This window comes from Nyctereutes procyonoides, unplaced genomic scaffold (genome assembly GCF_905146905.1).
Source record: "Nyctereutes procyonoides isolate TBG_1078 unplaced genomic scaffold, NYPRO_anot_genome, whole genome shotgun sequence".
NCBI lineage: Eukaryota > Metazoa > Chordata > Mammalia > Carnivora > Canidae > Nyctereutes > Nyctereutes procyonoides.
Genome location: NW_026575046.1, coordinates 11,858,894 through 11,882,461, shown reverse-complemented (window position 1 = coordinate 11,882,461; position 23,568 = coordinate 11,858,894). Strand labels below are relative to the sequence as shown.

Sequence of the window (23,568 nt, the reverse complement as noted above, 5' to 3'; positions counted from 1 at the left end):
CCCACCCTGGTATATACTAAATGCTCAATAGGAGCTAAATATTATTATTTGTCATTATTATGTCATTTGGTCACAAATTTAAAGAGAGCTAGATTTTAAATTCTGGGTAGAAACATAAGGAAGGTTGTGATTCCTCCAGACTCTTGAATCAAGATGAAAATAGAGAAAACGAAGATGTATTGAGGGTTTGCTATTCACCAGACATTTGGACATGTATTATTTCATTTAATCCTTTCATAAATGGTCTAAGGAAGATTTTATCTCCCAGGTATAGATGCGAAGACTCAAAGTGAGAAAAGCTTTAAGTTATTAAAACTCACACATAGTAGCAGAAGGAGTTGAATCCAAGTATCCTGAGAAAGGTTTTTTTCCACTTCATTACCAGCGCACACTTTCCACAATGCACTATGATCTCAGAATGTCAAGTCTTTCTAGAAGTGTTCTTCTAGTCACAGAGCCACTCCAACAGGGATAGCCCCTGGCTGCAATAATCCAAAGATACCCCAGAGATGAAATTGATAGATGTGACTTAAACAGAATTGCTTCCTACGCAGTCTTTCTCCCTTTTAAGGTCCCAGACCCTATCTGAATTCTTGGCAAACCTCTACTGCAACAGTGCTCTACAGTCTGTCTTGTATCTGACAGTAGTTTTGGTGAGTTGAAGTCAACCCCCAGACTTCAGAGCCCACGGGCTAGTGTTTCCAAGGCTCATCATTTATTTTAAAGTTCTTAGATCTAAATAAGTCTTATGTGGCTCTGTATAGTATGTTTTGCAAAAGGAGAATATGGCTTGGTTATTTGAAGAAAAACACAGGTAGTCCTATACTAAATGGAACTGGGAAGAGTTTCCAAGTACACTCAAACCTGATTGTTTGGAGGTGGCTACTTGCAATGCCATGATGAAAAAGATTTTGAGGCTGTGTTCAAACATAGGAGGACATCAATAGAAATGTTTGCCAGGACCATGAAAATGGAAATTGGTATCATGTAAACTACTTCTTAGCCCTCTCTGGGCTAGAAGCAGCAATAGAATATGCAGTCAGTTTGAATGTGGCTTTTATCATCCGTGAACTAATTTTACAAATTCTCCTCACTGTTCAGGTGAACCTTCTTTCCTCACTGATCTTTATGTACTCCTCCTGAAGATGTACGCTCTCTTGAAATGATAACTATCCTTTGGTCAAGTAGCTACATTATTCTGCCAAAGGCAACAAAACCTAGCTTCTGGGAAGAAACACCCACACATTAGTGTATTTATTTTAATCTGTTTTGAGGGTGTTGGGAATTTCTGTTAGAATCCACTATGTATTACCAGTATAAATATCACATACTTAGTAAATTATGAAAACATAACAACAAGGAACATTTTAATAGTTTAGACCATGGGTTTGAAGGAAGAGCCAGTATTTCTCCATTCTATTAGACAAAATCATCCTTTGAATATAGAATTATACAAAACTAATTTTTGCAATCAAGGTCTCTCAAATATGTGTGTTTTATTTTGATTCTCATTGTTCATGGATCATTTCCCAGGAATGTATTAAATGATGGAAAGATTAATGCTGTGGAGAGTTTTTGAGGATTTTATTTCTGCATTGACTGATATGCTCTTAATCTTGAATGATATTGATCCATATTTAATAGAGAAGTGAGTATATTCTTTCTCAGAATACTCAAGTTGAGTATTAGCAATGGAATAAAGCAAAGCTACAGATAATGACCTTTATATCAACTGCAAGTGTATTGTTTCAGGTGTTAAATGATGTATTGAAGAAAGAAATCAGTAAAAGCAGGTGTGCATGCACCCTCTTTTTCATGAGCTAAGATGGCACTTCAATTTAGAGACTTATTGAACATTTGAGCAAATACACGTGCCTTTTTTATGCTTTTTTTTTAAGTAACAGCATCTTGGATTTGCTTACTTAAGCACTAAGTCCAAGGAAAATAACCAACTATTTTTATTTCCAAATGTTGCATCAAGTTATACATGTGCATATCCCACAGAATTGTCTTTTAACATATGAGGATTTGAAATTGATTAGAAGTGAATTGCTGTTTCAAACTACATTTATTATGGTCAAGCGAATTCAATACTTCTAAATCATAAAGATTTCTTTTACATTTGGATCATCACATCTGCAGATAGAGAACTGCTCTGAAATAAATAAAGTTGGCTTCTTGTGTGAACGTGGCTGCAGAAGTCAGCATTTTCATTCCTTTCCTGCAAATCGTAAACAGAGCAATAAGAAGAATGGAAAACAAAGAAACACAGCCCTGCAAGTTTCATCTTCAATTAAACCAGGAGACAGAAATAACACACATACTCCAAAATATATGTAGGAACTGCCACAAGCACCTGAGATGGGATGGATGCCATGAAGGAGGGATGAAAGGGAAGAAGCTCTCCCTGCCCCAACCACCGCACCACCACACCTACCACCACCAGGGGGAGAGGACTAAGGAAAGCAAACAAAAACTTCCTTAAGTGGGGAAAGCTTTTCTTCTATTTCAACAACGTTAGTGAACCTAGGGTGAGCCAGGCTAGAGGCAGAAACATTTCTGGACTCCGTCTGTCCTGGAGGAGAGAGGTGGGCCTACGCAGAGAGCTGCAAAGCTTATGGGAAGCAGTAGATCTGTGTTTGGGACAACAGAGGAGGGAATAGTAGTAGAATTGTCTGGTAGGTCGTCAGGAGTCATCTGGGGCAATTTCAGTGAAAAGACTGGAAGTGAGTACTGAATATATTTGGCTCTGGGACAAAGATTATAATAAATGTGGGGATGAGAAGGATGGTATAGAATCTAAATCTCATTTGTTATCACAGAGGAAGAATTATTTCACTTAAAAGCATTGGGAGAGGAAGGGTGAAGACAGTGGGGGAACTATGTTTGATAATGGCTTCATTTCTAATAACTGAGAGTCAAACTTTTATTGAAAGTTGGAAAATGTATTAGGTTGAACTATATGGAATTAGTATTTTGTAATCCCCAAACAATTGAATATCAGAAATCTCATATAGTTCAAATCATATCTAAGGCGCTCTTAATTGTGAAATGCTCTATTTTGAGATCTACCACTGAGTAAGAAAAAATACACCTCCAATTAGAGTTGTAACTTATCCTTGATTATAAGGCACATTTCAACTTTAGATACATTAATATGTGAAAGAATGGGCTTCTTCTATTCTGTAAAGTGAGGTAAGAAGAGAATAAAGTATATGTAATAGCCAAAGGAAATACATTGTACTATTGAAAATTACACGATAGAAGGAAAAAAATGCTAATTTCTTCATTGCCCATAATACAAATACTAAATATTTAAATAGAGCACTAAGGGACCATGGGTATGTATACATAAATTGTAAATAATTACAAAGACGACCACTCTATCAAAACTACTACACTTTCTAAATATCAGAAGAGCTAAACATACCATATGTTACTATAGTAACATACACAAAATGTAAAATGAATTAAATAGCAGCGAGGTTTATTTCTTTCTTGTGTAATCGACCAAGGTACGTGTTGTTGGTCATCAAGGGCTCTCCTAAATACAGTAATTCAGGCACTTTGACTCCTTTAATTGTATGGTTCCGTCATCTCTTCAAGCTCCATCATCACCTGCCAGCAGCCAGCGAATAGTGAAGGACAGCGCAGGAGATGCAAACTCTTTTTCAAAGCCTAACCTGGAGGAAGATCACATGTTCTTTCGTATTCTCTTGGCTTGAAGTCACCCCATTGGGCTTGCTTCCTTGCAAGGGAGCCTGGGAAGTATATAAAGTTGAACTAGGTACTCAGGAAGTAGAGGAAGCAGGATTTGGTGACCATTATTTACTCTCTGCCATAGTCTTCAACTCAAAAAGTAAGGAAAGGGATAGCAAAGTAAGGAAAATTAAAAGGAGAGAATACAGAAAGATGAAAATCGGCAATTTATGAATTTGAAGAGAAAACAGTTCTAGAACTAGTTAACATACCTCTGAAGTAAGGAATGTTGTTTGTTCTGCTACCATTTATTTTAAAAAGAGTGAATAATGAAGGATATATGTTTGCATTACTTGTATAAAATACAGCAATGCTGGAAGGATAAATGCAAAACTAATGACAGTGGTTGCTGTGTGTATTTGAAAGGATGGGGATGGAGTGAGGGGACAAGGTGGTAGGGAGTCTTCCTACTGTATTTTTATATTATTTTCATTTTTCAGCCATGCTAATATACCACTTATTTTTTTAAATAACATTAATATAAACTAAAAGGAAATAAAGGGAAAAATTATTAATTAAGCAAAACTGAATTTGCAAACTTAGGTTCTAGGGTTACTTTCCATAACAGATTTTGAGGAGGAAACATTTTTCACTAGGTGCCTTCCAAACAATCAGCTAATGAGGTACTGTTGTTATAAATAGCATAGATACTGTAGCTGTGAGACAATTCACATGGAAATTTTTAAGCAGAGTTGATTTTCACACGGCGAAATGCTGGTAACCAATATTTGGCACAGCAGATGGTGACTTGCTTCCATAGTCTGGTCTTTGGTGGATTGTCTCCCTAGGGCAATGCTGAGAACTCTTAGACTCCTATTTTGATATTAGCTAAGGCATTATGTGATGGAATTTTCTTGCTTTGTGACTGTGGAAGTTCAGAAAATAAGAACTACTGATCTTGATATTTTATTTCCTGAAGTGATTATATTAAACTTCTTTGATGACACAAAATATACCTAATTCATTCTTATTTCCCTAGTATGTAAAAAAATCTCAGGTTCTGAATTGATGCTGAATGACTATAGTGAAATGTGGTGTCCTGGGCAGTAATTCAACCACAGGGTAAAACCAGGCTCATCAGTTTTTTGGAAGGCAGTGGAGAAGTCCTAGTGACTTATGAGGAACTTTGGGTACATTACTTCCATGTTCTTCTGGAAATAAAGGAGGAAAATGACTCAGTCAATATTAGAGCTCGCTGTGTCGGGTAGAGTTGCCTTAACGGTCAAGAGGGAGGGATTGAAGACTGAAGACAGATATCAAATATGTGGTCAATGGGTAAAAAAGAGGCAAGCTGCAAGAAGTACTCTTAAAGTACATTCTAAATTGTTTCTTTCCTTTACACTGTACTCATCTTTGACCCCATTTTGCCCTTTAAATATCTCAAGATACTGAAGGAGGATAAAGAAAAGATACTTCAAATAATTCATTTATTTTTTGTTTTGGATTTGTTTTTCTTCCCCTGCCCTTTGTTTTCTCTTATACAAGCAACAAGACTTTCTTCCGAACTTGAACATCTTTAAAAAAAAAGTGACCCAACTGAGATGGGTTAGAGTGACAGACGAAAGAAAAATTTTTGTGAAGGAAGTGAATAGCTCAGAGTCAATATTATCCAACAGTTTGAGCAAAAGCAGTCCTCCACAGCATGGTTTCATATGATACCTACTCAGATATGTCTGTGTCTGTGGGGCTAATTCCCCCAGAGTACCTTTTGTTGATTCACATGAGCGGTTTAGTGGGGACAGTCACAATGCATCCAACTTTGTGGTCATGACTCTCTTATTTGGGAAAACAGCATATGGACAGACACTACTGAGATTCCATGCTGTTTGAGGCCAAAGCAAAAGAAAAACCAGTAATTGTGCACTTATTCATCCTTTGGCTCTGATAAACTGCATTGAGGTAGGGGAGGGAGAGCCAAATTGAACTTTATTTTATTTTATTTTGGTGGCTGTTTGTTCCTTGGCCTGGGATTTAAATATGAGCTCTTACTTTAAAGACAAGGCAAAAGGAAATCTCCTCTTGGTTCTAGGCCTCCTAGAGTGCTAATTTTTAGGAGGATGTTTCCTTAATTTTTAAAGATGCTGCTGAGCTTCTCATAATTCTCAAATTTAGGAGAAATATGAGAATGACTAGGGTAGCTGTGTGTCCTGGTTTGCCTGTGACAGTCTTTGGTTATGCCTGGTGTTGCAGCCCAGTTACTGATAGTGCTTTCTTTCATTCTCAGAAATGTTGTGGTTTGCCTGGTCAATTTTATGGTCTCTCTAGGAATTACCAGTTTTGAAATCTGGAAATACCATCTGCGATATTAATAAACAATATACACAAGTCCCTTTTTCTGTCAATCTGATGAATGTTGAATGAGTGGGTCTCCATAGACCAGATTGGGAATAGGACCCCTGGCATATATGTTTATTTAAGACTGTGAATGGAACAAAAAGAAATCCAGCATTATGTGTCTCTGTTTTCCTATGAGTTTAACTAACATAGCACACATAAAACAATCCAAGTCATTTGGGAATTAGCCAATTTCTATAATTTCTACGAAATCTGTTTTAACAGAAAAGCCAAGATAGTGATATAGAGTGTCTTCTTTCTGAGCCTCTGTAGCAGGGTGAGACAAGGAGGGTGGTTAGGGTGCAAAATTGAAGACATTCACTTTCAGACACATGCAAGTGCCAACTGTGCACTTATGTTTGTTGGAGAATACTGACTTGTGCTTCAGGACAAACCTCAAGCTTTATCTTATCCTAAGGAGGCTTCATATACTCTGTAGTCTCTCCCTATACTTACCTCATACTAGGTTATTGCCCCTCATATGCCCTCTGATTGTATCTTGTGCAAACAAATCACTGTTGTAGTGTATTGAAAAAGTGTATGTGTATGTGTGTTGTTTTGTGTTATCATTCCTTGAGGTAAGGGACCACGTTTTACTCATTTTTATATCCAGAACACCAATGAGGAGTCCTAATGCATATCATGTGTTCAATGTTTATTGAACCATAACAAGAAAATAAATTATAAACAAATAATTGATTCAATTAAATTAATTAAAATTCTTCTAAAAGTTTTTTATTATACCCTCCAGGAGTTTATTACAATAACAATAATAATAAAAGCTAATATCTGTGACCTTAATAATTAAATGGTTCAAGTCCAAGTTTTGAGATATTTAATACTTATATATAGAAGAAAGCCTGAAGAAATAATAAAATTTATAGTGTTTTTGTGAAACCTGCAGAGATGGATTCTCATTGGGATATCTTCTGAACACTTCTTCTGTTCCAGTGAGAGATAACATAAAGTAGTCTTTATTGTGGAGTGTTGACTTCTGACTCATTCAAAATGAATAGACTAGACTTTTATTCCTCTTTTGCTTACTTCTTTTCCTGAGGAAAAATGCTAGGCTATTTTGGGGGAAATTTTTAAGAACATGCCAAGTAAATGTGATAAAAGCCACATATATACAAGGTCAATAAATCATTTTTAAACTCAGTTTTTGAGGGTCTATGATGTCTATTGAATTAAAATATCTTTTCATTTCTATATTTGAAATATGACTAATTAGATGCATCAAAGCAGTATAAAATCAAGCTGGATATACTTGGTAGGGAGAATGGTTTGATTCAATTTTAAGTCCTTGATTAACATTTGAGTTTCTTCCTTAATATAGAGACAGACAAGACACAGTGTGAAACCATAAGCTTGGAAAGAAAAAAAAAAAGATCACAAAGAAGTTAACTTTCAGGATCCCTATAATCATCTTATATTAATATAATCCCACACCCCTACTGCACATTTAGCAAGGAATTCCTGACTAGAGTTAAAGCAGTGAGATGCATAATTACATATTATATTGAATGAGCTCAGGACAGTTCAAGTGGAAGTGAATCACAAAGCTTCAATTATCCAGATTGATTCTCCTGATGAAGACCAATTCACTGGATAATTGTGCAGTTCTCCATCCTTTTGGCCTGATAAACTCCCATTGAGTTGGGAAGGGAGAGAGAAATTAAACTTATTTTTTGGGGGGTTTCTGTGCCTTGATCTTAGATTTAAATAAATATGAACACTTGGTTTCAAACAATGCCTATCTGGACTTATAAGATGGCTGAAAACTATTGGGTTTTGTTCACCAGAGAAATTTTTTTGAGTCTTGTTCAACCCTGGCTGGAATGATTTCCATGGATCTGTTGTTAGCTGATGCATCACTGCATTATGCATCATTCCTGGACTACTCTTTTAATGAAAAAGCTGTACAGTGCTCTATTATTGATTTCTGATTTGTATTCAGTTTACAGTTTTTCTATGATATTTCTACCCAAGTATAATTTTTTTCATAATATTAATACCCAACATTAATGACAAGGTAACAGGGATGAATAACATATGTAATGTAGTTGTGGATAATGTTTAAATATTTAAAGTATCAAAAGCTAAAAAGTTGCATGGAAATCTTCCTTCATTGAAATTACTCGGTGGATATATTTTCTTGGTAATGTGAAGTTTTTATAACATAGATTTATCGTATTGAAAGTAAATGCAAAACTGGAACTTAAGAGAACAAGACCTTATACTAAATATTTATAGTCGGAAAATAAATATTCTCATTAGTTTTGCTGTTTGAAACATTAATTATATTGGGGAAGGATGAATTGGTTTTCATTCCTTATATATCACTAACTTCAGAAGACATAAAATCTTTATTTACCAATTCATTTGAGTAACACTGAGAATCCTTATTCTTGGCACCAGAATGTATAAACATATAAAAATAAGACATGAGAGATATACAGTTCTCCACATACAACAGAAGCTATGTGTTAGGGAAGAGAGGATTAGAGGCAGGGATTTGAGAACTGACTTCCAATTCCAAATCTGCTATTGCATCAGCCATGGTAACGTAGTGATTTTACTCTACTTATTTATAATATGGTGATCATATCAGCCCTGCCCACCTCAAAGGCTTTTGTGATGATCAAATAAAGTTTGTAGAAATGCTTTGCAAACTATCAAACACTGTATAAATTTGGACACTGTTATTTTATTAGTTTTTGGTACTATACAGTTGAGTCCCCATTGATTGATTATGGAATCATAAATTTCTGGGTATTTACTGAGAAAGCCTCCAGTGAAAAAAGACAGTCTCATTCCTTTTCTTTGATATGATAAGATTAAGACTTGGGAGAAAGCTTAGAAAACAAATTTAAAAAGTCATTGCCTCAAGTACATAGATATTACAAAGAAAAAAAAAAGATGGTTCTTGAAAGCTAGTTCACTGGGGTAGGAGGATAGCTGTGTGTCAGGTAACCAAATCATGTACACTGGATTGTAGCAATTCAGTCAGTGTTCACAAAAATAGGCATAATGACTATTTAGCTGAAGGGAACAAACAGATTCAATGAGGTCCTATCAAGGCTGTGAGTTTCTGCACACCTTGGAGGGAAAGTGAGAAAAGAGTTCAGATTGTCTTTTAGCCTATAGAGATTTAAGTAAAAAAAAAATGAATGTCAGAGATCAATTGATGATGATATGAAAGAAGCATCTCTCCGTATATTTTCCTCTCTCTGCCCTGAGATAAATTAAATTTCATGTAGACCATTGTTTTTTAACTTGTGAAAGTTCTAGTATTTTTAAATGTAGACTTAAAATGTCTTTATTAACCTAGGGCACCTCTAAAGATTGCTGAACTGCTACCTGAAACCAATTAGTAATACAAATGGATTAAGATTTTTCTGTAATCATTATACGCTTTTCCTTGTATGTACACTTTTAATAAATCTGATTTAATTACTGGGTTTCCACAAAATTGTCCGTTATATTTTGGTGCAGTGCTCTCTATGCCAGATTCCATCGCTAACACTACTGAATAGTGAATATAAATTCAGAGTGACAGTCAACATCATGGACATTTGTTAAACCTGGAGAACTGATTCTTGACTGCTGCTATTTAGCTTTGATTTGAGGTAGTAATACTTCACAGGAAAATTTGCACGTCTGTGTATCTTGTGTGCTAGAGTATATATGTCTACTGTCACATGGGTAATACTTGCAAGAAGTGTTTGGTTTAATGAGTTTTTATTATTCCATTTCATCAGATATAATGCAAATTTCATTAATCTATAAGGGATCAATCAAATTCTTCCCACAATCTTTTTCCTGGCATTTTCCAGCGCTCAGTATTATGTTAGTGGCAAACATGTCAGGATGATTTACAAATGGAAGAATTCTATTATTTCCCTTTAGCAAGTAATCGCAGGCAATGAGCCTCTCTAATTGGGCATCTAGTGTAGCTGAACCTCTATAGTGAATACTGAGGAGAGTGTAAAGAAAGCTATGAATCCTCTTTTTTTTTTTTCATGAAGTTAGAATTGTAATGGACAAAGAACTACCCCTGGTTACAAGGGTAATGGCATCTGAGAACAAAATAGTATGTGTGATTTGGACTCATCCTTTCAAATATCATAAAATAGCTTATTAAAACTAGAACAACTTCTTTTAATCTAGTGCTTCTTTATTTTCATTCAGGCCAACACTCACTGGTTCTTGTCCAATTCTCTCATATTTTGCTTTCTGGTGCCTTGATATGTTATTCAATTAATTTTTAGATCTCTACTGTGTGTTCTTAAAAATGCACAAAACTCATTTTGTTAAAAATTAAGCTATTTCCAATTTAGCTTGAAAATGCAGGATTCAATTGGTATTTTTTACCTGTATCAGTTTACTTTCTTCAATAGACCAAGTTTCATTGCAGATTATTAATAGGAATTTATACTTTCAAGTAGAGACTGCCAACTGTGGTGGCGGGAGAAGCAAGCAAATCACGCCTGAATTCATTGTAGTAGAACCGTGTTTAGGTATCATCAATGATGGCAGAAGGGAAGGCATGAAGGAGATAGAACAGCTTGGGACGTGGGAGAATTAATTTAGTTAGTCGGCATTTAATTTTTTTTCCTCCTGAATGTCTCAGTATCTTTTTAACACAGCAATTTGTGATCTTAGTTTAAACACTTTCAATTTGAAGCTCTAATTATAGTTTATATAATTCATGTTTTCCAAAGAACGCGGTTTCTTTTCACATGGAAACATTTGCGTATTTCTTTCAGATGTTTAAATATTTCAGCATTGGTAATAGGGAAAAAAATCCTTATAATAGCCTTATAATAGCCTTCTTGAATGGAATGGAAACCACATATTAGAAGTTAAAAAAACCTAATTTTGAAATTTGACTGTATCATTTTTAGTGGGTTTTCATAAATGTAAAATGTATGTTTAAGCAAAAATGTATAATGTTTGCAGGCAGAAAAGCAACAATAATCACAGCTACATTGTATTAAATTCAGAAATCATAGTGATTATGGATATTTGACAACCTGAAAATTGCCTATTGCTTATAATTTCATCTTACAATTTTCAAGAAGAAAAGCTGCTAATCTATTCTTTGGCACTTTGTTAGGAGAGATTTTACCCTTCATTGTCGAGTTATTTTACATTTTTGCCTTTTTCACTACTTGCTTTAGAATCACCATGCCATCAAGAGGGATGGGAGAGCTTCTAGAAATCCTAAGAGTGGTAACTGACAATGGAAGTAAAATGCATATCGCATAATTTATGGTGCAATCAAAGATAGGACTTTTGTCCTTTAGGAGGAATTACGGTTTATTTATAAGCTTATCTGTCAAGTGGGAAAGATATGGAATTCTATTCTCTAGAGCACTTTTCATGGATAAGTCATCTCAAAGTATGAGTAAATTGATTTATAAGATCCCGTACAAGTAGAAGGGGACTTGTGCAAATCATTTGGATGTTTCAAGGAAAAATAAATAGGTTAGTGGAATTACTCATGTATATCCTACCTTTGATTGCATACAGTGTTAAGAGATAATTCATCCTTTGGTAATATCTAAACTATCTTTAATTTAATTGATACTATTTTTTAGGGGGTGGGGTGGGGCAGAGGGAGACAGAGAGAATCTTAAGCAGACTCCATGCTCAGTGCAGAACCCTTCTTGGAACTTGATCTCATGGCCCTGCGATAATGACCTGAGCCGAAATCAAGAGTCGGATGCTTAAACAACTGGGCCACCCAGGTGACCCCATGCTATTTTCCAGTTTCACTATAGATAATAAACGTTTCTTGATGTCTTATATGTATAAATCAGGTGTTTGTGTGTATAAAGAGCATATGCTTGTGGAGATAGACATGTGTATAATGTACATAAAGCCCCAACACCAAAAAGCTACATACACAATCCTCAACCCCAAGAAGCTACTTAGTGCCTAGCACAAAGTGCTATATAAATATTAAACAAATAAAATAAAACGTTCAATAAATGTTTTAAAGTAAGATTATGGATTTTAGTAGGTGGAGAGATCTCTTTGGCACTTTGAGATGGTTCCAATGACGAATGATACACGAAGAGACAAAACTTGAGTTACATATCAAAGGCAGAAGAGAAGCGAAAAGATACAGGAGGACATTCAAATGGATAGGATGGAATGTGTCCTACCAGTGCAGGCTTGGTCCCAAGACAAATTGGTTTTCAAGCAGCAAACATAAAGGGAAGGAGATGGAGGATGCTGGGATGGAAGCTGCACAAACTGGCCTAGCAACAAGATTAGTCTCTGAGTGGAATCACCACCAATCAAACTCAAATGGCGAAGGGATATGGCATGGTGAATATGGACACCTTTGGAGTTGAATTTTGGTATCACCAGGGAAAGGTAACTGCGCTTTCCAGGAAGTTGTGATGTTCACTGATCAGATCACAGATGTCAGTTTTTATTTTTGGGTCATGAGTATATTATGGAAGACCTCTGGCAGTTGTTCACCTCACACCCTCTGGTGAGTTACCAGTGAGCTGTGAAGCTGGCACTCACCAGCAGTCAAACTGTGTATGCCAGTCCCTCCGATGGCCAGGGTCTTGTTCCCTCTTGTTCTGTTTCCTCATAAGACTACCTCCTAGATGATGTCCTGGTACTTAATGAGTTGGATGCCTCTATTTTGTTTGCAGTTTTTCACCCTATTTATCATCAGCTTCATGGCCTCCTTCTTTACCTTTACCACTTTGTTTGGTATGATTTATGTTTATTCTTTCCAGGAAACAACTCTGGTCATTCAGCTCTGGTCTTTAGGACCCCACTCCACAGGTGTCTATCTGCCCCCCCTCTCCATAGATGGAATCAAAATCCAGTAGCTGTGGGTTAGAGAACCAGGACCCATGAACCAGCCTGCCTTAGATGGAAGCTGACAAGAGCCAGGCAGGGGATTAAGAAAGCCAGAGCTCAGAACAGAACTTCAATATTAACAGGAAAGGGGAGTTCAAACGAAAGCTTTGAGGTGGAAGCTCTCTGCCACGGGGTCAACATGTCAAAGGGCTCAGGAAGGCTGTGCTTTTGGAGCTCATAATAGATTTTCATTTTACAAGGAGGGATTCTAACTTCCACATCATATAAAGTGACTATCCATTTTTAGTTAAGGCCTTAGGAAGAACTGAGCTCCCAGCCTGAAGCACTTTTCTGTAAACCCAAAAAAGCCTAGAAGTAGAGGCTGTGGAGGGTTAATAAACAAAAATGTGGAGGCATATTCCTGCCTGTGTACTTGTGAAAAATAAATAGGGAATCACAGCATAGGGTCGAGTTGACTAGTACTAGCAGATAAGATTAGGGCCAGGAATAGCAGGCCTTTAATGGCAGGAAAGGGGTTTGGATTGCTTTTCGGGCAGGAGAATTACTGAATATTTTGAGTACTGATGTGTGTAAAGATAAGCTGGCAGTTGTCTGTGAGCTGAAATATATCAAGAGAACAAGAGAAGAGCCCAATTAGTATACTCTTTATTCACTGAGACAACAATATGAGTTTTAGCTTTTTCAGTGCCTGACATTAAGTAGGTACTTAATAAATATTTATGTAATGAAAGAATAAAGTAATTAATTATAGAATTAGTAGATAAATTCAAGTTCAACTAATCTAACCCTTTGTTTGTTGTATTAACTGATCTGAAAGCTAATCTAACTATCTGCCTCCCCCTTCCTCCCCTTTTTTTTCCCAAAGGAATTTATTGAATCCCCTGCAGGGGAGCAGCAGGCAGGCAGCAAAGGGGAGCCTGTCTGCCAGGAGGCAGTGGTGGGAGGCTATAGTTAGGGGAGCAGTGAGGGAGTACGGGAACTTAAAGAATTTTCCTTTTTTGGTACCAGTGCCCGGTTGTAAGTAGCCATTGGTCAGCTAGGGCCTGTGGATATTTTAAGGTGGATTTCTCAGTAAGCCTGTTTGCATTCAGCCCAGTGGTCACCGTGGACCCCTTTACCTTACTGTAGATCCATTACTCAAGCCTGTTGCCTAAAACCAGCCTCTACATTCCACCCCCCGCCCCCGACAGACAGTGACAAATTTTTGGCATTTGGTTGGAGGTCTCATCTTTAGTAGCTGCTTCCTGCTGGATTGGGGGGGGGTTTGGGGGGGCTGCAACTATCCCTACCTAACCTTGTTGATCCATCAGGGGTCCTATGCAATTATAGATCAGAGCATGGTATTATATTAGTATGCTGATAAGCAGTTTGAGTGAAATTCCTTGAAGGCCAGCCAGGTCCTTGGCATTTAGTGGGGGGACCCTCTGATGGTATGGGCTGGAATCCTTGTTGAATCACTATTGTATATGGATTTATTGGATTAATTAAGACATGTAGGGACATATTTTGTCTGTAGATCAAAATGGCAGTTGGATACCCAGGAACAAAGGAAAAAAGGGGGGTCTGAAAGAAATTAGGTGGCTAAGACTCAGCCAGCAACAGGAAAGGGTCCCAACCAAGTCCTTAATGATTTGTAGATTTGCCCTGGATGAGCCAATTGCACTGAATGTTGGGAAGGGAGGCCTCAAGGGGGCAAAGAAGGCAAGGAGGGGAAAGGGGTTCTTTGTCCTCACAGGCACAGTTAGCCACCCTGGCCAGATGTCTTCACTTGTCTCAGGAGTACTAGGGTTAGGCTGATGAAGGGACAAAAAGAGAGGAGAGGGAGGGAAAGATCCTTTACAAAGGTGGGAGGGGAATTCTCTCATCCTTTTGGGCAAGGGCCATCTGGTGGATTCCCCTCTGGGCCTTCAGATCCTCAAGAAGTCCCCTCACCCAGAGGTCTTCATTTTCCCAAGAAGTACTAGAGCTGGTCCACCAAGGGGAAGTCCCAAGAAATTCCTGGTGAACCCGGGGAGAGCCCTGGACCTGTAAGGCATGGGTTCCCTGTGAGGGCCACCAAATATGGGGTGACCTGATTGAGGGGAGACTATCTGTACAGGTGGCAAAAGAATTCACCCAACACAGAACAAAGGAGATAGAAATTTATTGAATACATTGCAAGGGAGCAGCAGGCAGACAGAAAAGGAGAGACTGCCTTGCCTATTTCTTGTCATACAGAAAATCAGTATTATTGAAGCAACATGTCTTATTTGGTTTGGTGGCATTTTCCAATTCTAGGAAGGTTTGTGTTTATAATGAGCTGAAAGAGGAATTCAGTGTCCTTGTCTTCTTTCCTTTGTATGTGATGACCACACATTAGTCATAGACCTCTGAAGTCATATCAAATCAATATCACTGCCTCAGAGAGATCTTACCCCCAAAGGGTACACCCAAGCTGTTATTATACATTCCGCTAGCACCTGTAACATTTTGTTTGAAGGACTCCTTGCATGGTCAATTACTTTCCCAATATCTATCTATCTATCTATCTATCTATCTATCTATCTGTCTATCTATATCTATCTATCTATCTATCTATCTATCTATCTATCTATCTATCATCTATCTAAGAGAGACAGCAGAGTGAGAGAGAGCATAGAGGGAAGAAGGGGAAGCAGACTCCTTACTGAGCAGAGAGCTCGACGAGGGTCTCAGTCCCAGGACCCCAGGATCATGACCTGAGCCAAAGGCATACACTTAACCCACTGAGCTACCCAGGCACCCCTGCACGGGCGGTTATTTATTAACATTTATAAGAAGTTATCTGCCTCATGTACTACTGAATCCCCAGAGCTTAGCATAGTCCTGACATAGAATGGGTGTTCTGTAAATATTTATTCACCCCACAGTTTGCTATTGGTTGTCCACAGCATAAAAGACACTATTCTAGACATCAGTGTTACACTAATCAAATAGATGGAGACCTCTCTCATGATGGAGTTTCCATTAGTAGCAGGAGGGACACAAATCATACACATATAAAAAATAATATGAAATATGTCAGTGGTCATAAATGTGATGACAAAAAACCAAACCGAGTCAGGGGGTGGGTTGGAGAAAGTTACGTTAGAAACGGTGGTTAGAGTATTTTCTCCATGAAATGATATTTGAGCAGAAGGTGGCATGAAGGGAGGGAGCAAGATAGTATACATGGGAGAAGAGATTCCAGGCCAAGAGTAACTGTTAAACTGAGTTAATTCTTTGCTTAAGGAAATCAGGGTATCTCTTAGGGATCACGATCCTTTTACACTTTCCAAAACAATTCACAAAGAAGCTTGAAGAGCAACTTTGTTGTTTGGCAGATAAGATTATGTTTTCTTTGAAATTGGAATGAAATCGGCATAGGATTGGATCCATATGGGGTCAGATCTAGGTTTCATGTAGCCCAAAGCTTATATGGTTTTGGAAGAGTAAGAGTAAACGTTCTGTTTTCATGAATTCTACAAAATATATGACCAAGTGAATATTGCCAGGGCTTTGGAAAGTGAGATCTGAAAACTTCAGCTTTTTATTAGCTTCATGGCACCTCTACCTCTGGACATGCTATGCATCTTTGAAGAAAAGAAATCATTACTTTTTCTATTGTTTCTTCTGTTTATGTCCTAATAAGGAAATGGCAGTTTGAGGTTAACATAGTGGTTTTTCTAGGCAAGCACCTAATAAATAATTGTACAATTCCATTCTAGCACAAGGAAACCAGGCCATTTTGGTGATGTGGATAAAGCACTTGGGTGAGATTCAAGGGCTCTAATTTTAGTTCTGTCATTTGCTAGCTCTGGGAACAAAAGACAGACCAACCAACCAATCTGACGTTTTTTTTTTCCATTTTATGTGAAAACGTTACCTTCCAGTAGTGCTTCGCTGAGTAGTTTTAAGGTATTTACCATGTTAGAACACTACCTGTACTACACTTTATAGTTTTATAAAATCATTCATAATATTTACTTAAATTGATTTAAAGTAGATATGTCATATCACTATGAATACTAGAAAAAAATATTGATACTGAAAGCATGGCAAAAAGCTTTTGATAAAAATATAGTATTATTAGACCCTAGCTATATTTCTAGCTTGAAAACATGTTTGAATTTAAAGATGTTTTGTGTATATTATAAAGGGAGATTATCAAGTATCAGGCTGTTGGTAAATATCTGCCCCAAACTGAGCCATTTTAAATGATATTATAATGAGTTGATAGAGAATTACAAATAAATAATATTGGTAAATAAATAGAACACCTTATTATTCAGAGTTATTAATGATCTCCATGTATGCACCCCACCTAAGATAGTTTTGGGCACGGTTAGGATTATATATTCACATTTTATTTATTCATTTTTTCCTTAAATTTCCATTAAGGAGGGAACAGCAGACTGCAGCCTGTAGGTCAAATCTGACCAGCTGCCTGTTTTGGTAAATATAGTTTTATGGGAATACAACCTTGGCTATTTTTAATGCATTATCTATGGTTCCTTTTGCACTTTTCTGGCATAGTTCTGAGGGAAACTAAGACCTGTTAAAATATTCAACCCTTTACAGAAGAAGTTTGTTGACTCCTGCATTAAAAAAGAGAGTGACTTCGTTAAGCTTTGTGTCTCTCTGGTCTTTGTATTTTCTGTGATTAATATGAGTACAGGTTCAATCAATTTTTTTTAGAGTAAAAGCAGATTGCCTACACTTAGGTGTCTAATAGACACCTCAGACTCAACATGTGTAAAACAAAATGACTGATTTTCTCCATGTGAAAACCTTTTCCATCCGCACTTGATGCCGTGTCCATTCTTTTCATTGCTAAGGTGAAAAACTTTGGAGTCATCCTTTACTCCGTTTTCTTTCTTAAATTCATATTCAGTCCATTGGGAAAATCTTGCCAGTACCTTTCAAACAAATGCAGAATCTGAGCCCTTCTCACCCCATTTGATACCGTTGTCCTCACTAAAACCATCATTACTTCTCCATTGACTTGCCATTATTGCCTACTTGTTTTTACCTGGACTCTCCATCATCTAATTTCAACAAAACACCCAGCCAACTCATTTCACTTGTGTCCTTAAAACCTTCCACTCTATTCAGAGTGAAATCCAAAGTCATTCTAAGGGTCTGTAGGTCCCAGTGTAATGTGGTTCCTGTTACCTCTCTTGTGGCATCTTCTGTTGACCTTCCCTCCCTCTGTCCATTTGCACTGACCCCTACTTTCCAGCACATCAGTCCCACTCCCTTCTCCCTGGCTCTTTCTTCTACCTGGACTGCTTCACAGTCTTACGTCCACTGTTCTCATTTTATTTTTGGGTTTTTGCTCAAATGTTACCTCTTTATTGAAGCCTATTGAGGACACTGTCTTTAAATTTGCAATTCTTTACTCCAGTAAGCTGTAGTCATATGGTCTACCCCTGAGCTGTAACCTTTTATCGCAGTGATCTGGATCCCCATTGCTTGCTTTCCTTTTTATTTTTCCATAGAACTCATCCTCTTTTAACATACAATATGTTGTATATTGTATGTTAATATAGAAATATAATGTATTTATTTATGGTTATGTTATTACAGTTTGTTTCTCCTCACTATAATGTAAGCACCATGAACATGAGGATATTTGCTGTTTGATTTACTTATATATTTCAAGCATCTCAAAAAGTGCCTGGAACATAGTCGACTATTGATGTACTTTGAATTCATTTTTTGAGTAAATGAAAAAATCTAAAAGCTTTTTAAAAAATATTTTATTTATTTATTCATGAGAGACACACAGAGAGAGAGGCAGAGACACAGACAGAGGGAGAAGCAGGCTCCATGCAGGGAGCCCAATGTGAGACTCGATCCTGAGACTCCAGGATCACGCCCTGGTCCAAAGGCAGATGCTCAATCACTGATCCCCGAGGCATCCCTAAAAGCTTTTTTTTAAAAAAAAATTTTCTAAAAGATTTTAATATCTAATTGTCACATAATTTCTTAAAAGTTCCAACCAGAATTTTTTCAATATGTATACAGGTTTTTCAAATTTAGAAGTGGACTAGAAGAGAGCTAGCAGAGTTTTCTTAAGCATGAAAAGGAAAGCTAAACTTTATATATGTAGGATTAGATAATTCAGTTATTAAACACCTCATTTGCTTCTTAAGTGTTAATTTTTCAAAAAAAATAAGTCACTCAATTTCATCTTTTCTTCAATGTATTTATAATTAGCGATGCCTAGTTAAATCATTTATGGTATTTGGCTGTCTCTTTCTATAATCAGGAAAAATAGACCTGCCCTACGACCCAGCAATTGCACTGTTAGGGATTTACCCCGAAGATTCAGATGCAATGAAACGCCGGGGCACCTGCACCCCGATGTTTCTAGCAGCCATGTCCACAATAGCCAAACTGTGGAAGGAGCCTCGGTGCCCATCGAAAGATGAATGGATAAAGAAGATGTGGTCTATGTATACAATGGAATATTACTCAGCCATTAGAAACAACAAATACCCACCATTTGCTTCAACGTGGATGGAACTGGAGGGTATTATGCTGAGTGAAGTAAGTCAATCGGAGAAGGACAAACAGTGTATGTTCTCACTCATTTGGGGAATATGAATAATAGTGAAGGGGAATATAAGGGAAGGGAGAAGAAATGTGTGGGAGATATCAGAAAGGGAGACAGAACATAAAGACTTCTAACTCTGGGAAATGAACTAGGGGTGGTGGAAGGGGAGGAGGGCGGGGGGTGGGGGTGAATGGGTGACGGGCACGGAGGGGGACACTTGACGGGATGAGCACTGGGTGTTATTCTGTATGTTGGTAAATTGAACACCAATAAAAATTAATTTATAAAAATAAAAAAAAAAGGAAAGACTCCTATAACTTTAACCTTGTTTCAGAAGTTTTATTGTATCTTGGCTCTAAAAGAAAGTAGGCAGTCCCAGGAGGAAACTGCTTCCCGAGCATCCATCTCTAGTGGAAGTTGTATTTTCTCTCATATCTCATGTGACCTGGTAGCTATGAGGTAGTGGATGTGTCTTTTTAGCTCTCCATTTCTTCTCTTGCAAAAATCCTGTACAATTGAGGCTTCTGCCATCATTCTATCCCTTACTGCTTTCACCCCCAAAAGTTCTAGAAATTCCCATTATTCCTTGAAGACCTTAAGCTCTGAATCACCTCTTTCTACTTCAGCCTAACAGCTGTCATCATTTTTGTTCGCTTCTAAATTCCTGTGCATCACCACATTTCAGGACGTCTGCCTCTCTTGTGACCATTTGTTAATTTTTAGTCACTCATCTCTATATCTTCAATTCTGACCTCCAAAATCTCAGGTGCCAACACCACACTATGTGATCACCATCTTCTCTCTGCCATATTCCTTTCTCAGTAACATCCTGATCTCATATCCAGTGATCCTACAAGTTTCTCATTATTCTGTAGTCATACCTCATTCTCTCTTCTTTCTTGGCACAGCTTATGTTTCAAAACATTATTATAATTGCTCACTTTGCATTGTCTTCTCACTATTAATGTTTTTATTTCCACTCTGAAGTCCATGGCCCATTATTCTATTACTTTCTTGAAACATATCCCAATGACCTTGACACTTTTTTAATTCCTCCATAAAGTACCAGCCATGGGTGAATTCAGTCATTCATCTTCTCAGTGCCTGCACACAGGCCCCTGCGTGAAGCTGCATGTCCACCAGAACATTCCCTTCACTTGAAATTAATTGTTACAAACATTTGACTTCATTGACCACTTCCTCACCTTGAAGTACTCCTCTTTCTTGATTTTAAGAAACCATAATCTCCTAGTATTCTCTTACCTACCTGGCCACTTTATTTTAGTCATAATTATCGGCTACTTCTTGTTCACAATACATCTACAAATTAGTATTTTTTTTTCAGGAATTTGTTCCAGGTCTTTTATTTTTTAAATAAACTCTCGACCTAGATGACGTCATCTAGTTCCCAAAATGTCAGTACACTATCTACAACACAAAAAAGATTCCAGGAGTGCTAGGGTGGCTCAGTTGGTTAACCATCCATCTCTTAATTTTGGCTCAAGTCATGATCTCAGGATCAGGAGATCCAGCCCTGAGACAGGTTCCCCGCTCAATACGAGGTCTGCTTGAGAATCTCTCTCTCTCTATCTCTCCCTCTGGTCTTTGTCTCTTTCTTAAATAAATAAGTATAAATAAAGGAAATATTTTTTTAAAAATTCCAATTATATGCCCTCTTCCAAGCTTAGGCAGTTCTTATTGACATCATCACATGTGTCTCATAGACCTGCCAAGCTTATATGGCCAAAAGCTAACCCTCTTCTTTTCTTTTCTTTTTTTTTTCAGTTTTATTGAGATATAATTGACATATAGTACTGTACAAGTTTAAGGTATATAATGACTTTACTTAATTGTGTAAGCTAACTCTGATTTCTCCCAAATTGAATCTTTCCTAAGTATTCCTCATCTTAGCAAGTGGCGCTAGTGTCTTCTCACTTGTTCAGTTCTTGGTTCCTTTCTCTTTCTCATCCCCCACATACAGTCCAGGTGCCAGGCCCATTGACTTTACTTTTATTATATACCTTATAAGATATTTATCCCAGCTCTCATCTCCTCTTGCTTAGATGACTGTGGCAGCCTCTGACTTGCCTTCTTTCTTTTGTTGCTCTATCAACCAGAGCAATCGTTTTATGATATGTATCTTATATTGCCACTTTCCATTATTCAAAGCATCTCTAGTGGTTCTTGGACCTTCAGTTACTGAAATTGAGAGTCCTGCTAATCTCAACACCCTCACCTCCTGCTCTTTTCCACTTTAACCTACACTGGTATTTCTGTTCTGTAAATACATCAATGTGTATATGGCTTCAGGGCTTTGCAAAACCAATTCTTCCTGTAGGGCCTTTGCACAATTCCCCATTTAAGACCTTTGTGTTCACAATCTGTTCTCTCTTTTTCAAAGTTATCTCCTTCTCATCTGTTGCATCTTGACTAAATAGCTCTTTTGAAGATAGGTCTTTCTATTATGTCTTAGGAAGCACGGCTCCCACTTGAAACCTGCTCATCTTTTTTTTTTTTTAGAGTTTTTATTTATTTATTCATGACAGACACAGAGAGAGAGAAAGAGAGAGAGAGAGGCAGAGACACAGGCAGAGGGAGAAGCGGGCTCCATGCACGAAGCCTGACGTGGGGCTCCATCCTGGGTCTCCAGGATCACACCCCAGGCCGAAGGTGGCGCTAAACCACTGGGCCACCGGGGCTACCCAAACCTGCTTATCTTTTTATCACAAAACCAGCTCATTTCTTTTATAGCATGTATATATGTTTTAAATAATTTATTTGTTATTATTATTATTATTTTAAATATTATTTGAGAGAGAAAAGAGAGCATGAACAGGGGGAAGGTCAGAGGGAAAGGGAAAGGGAAAGAATCCACAGCAGACTCCTGCTGAGCACAGAGTCTGATGCAGGGCTCAATGCCACGACCCCAAGATCATGACTTGAGCTGAAATCAAGAGTCAGTTGCTCAAGCAACTGAGCTACCCAGGTGCCTCTGTTGATGTTATTATCATGAAAACTTGCTCACTTCTTTCCTTGTGCTTATACATGTTTTCAATGATTTATTTATTATTTATATGTTGGTTATTATTATTACATGCTTTCCTCATTGTGTTGAAAAATATCTATGAAGACAGGATCATGTATTTTACTAACCATGGCATGTTGGTTCTTAAACATAGTGTTTGACATTCAATATTTGTTAATCAACATTTTTGAATCACAGAATGAATGTGTGTGTTTTTATAGAAAAGTAAGTAAGTGGTAAGACACAGATGATTGCTATTGGGGCTTCACAGACTTTAGGGCACTTACTTTTAAGTATTATGATTTACTTTAAATTTTAGGTGTCTTGTCTAGAAAAAATTCATCCTGCTAGTGTTGACCTGAAAGCAAAGATTGTAGATGCAAATTCCCTCTTTTATTGTAACTCTACTTGTTCTTTAATGCCAAATGTGTATTCCCTCTTGAAAACTTTTTGACCGGCTTCATCTATACTCATTTCTCCTCCTCCCAGTTCCTATAGCTTTCATTCTCCATAATGCTTGTTGAGGGCTTATATTTTGTTTTAAATTGTTGCTCACATTTTGATATATATATGTCCTGATTTTAAAAGTAGAATCTACTAATTTTTAATTCCCACAATTACTTTAGCACCCAATAATTAATGTCTAATAGTCAGAAAATTGCATCGTCCATCACTTTATTTATGCTATTTATAAATGCCATTTGAGATCACAATTATCAAGTTAAGCCAGTGATAAGTAATTTCACACACATGTAAATTCACATAATCAGGATAAAGCTCTGATTCAAAATGAGGATATTATAGGGCAATATCCTTCACCAGCCTCCAGATATTACCTCACCTCATTAGTCTTCTGTCTATAGCTCAGCTTCACAATAAACAATGAACTTTGCTTCACACTCCATATCTATCAACTGGTTACTGTGTTTTGGGGTAGTTGTGTTTTGGGAGGTCCAGTGATAGTCTTTGTGTTATGTTGCAGGCAGTAATCTCAGACTCTGGTCTACCTAATATTTGTTGAATAAATAAACATTTTCTA

At 37.3% G+C, this 23,568-nt stretch overlaps 1 pseudogene; it reads left to right on the top strand.

Moving 5' to 3' along the window:
- Window positions 1-3,337: 3,337 nt before the first annotated feature.
- LOC129509738 (transmembrane protein 125-like) overlaps window positions 3,338-23,568 on the top strand; it is an 80,890-nt pseudogene continuing 60,659 nt past the window's right edge.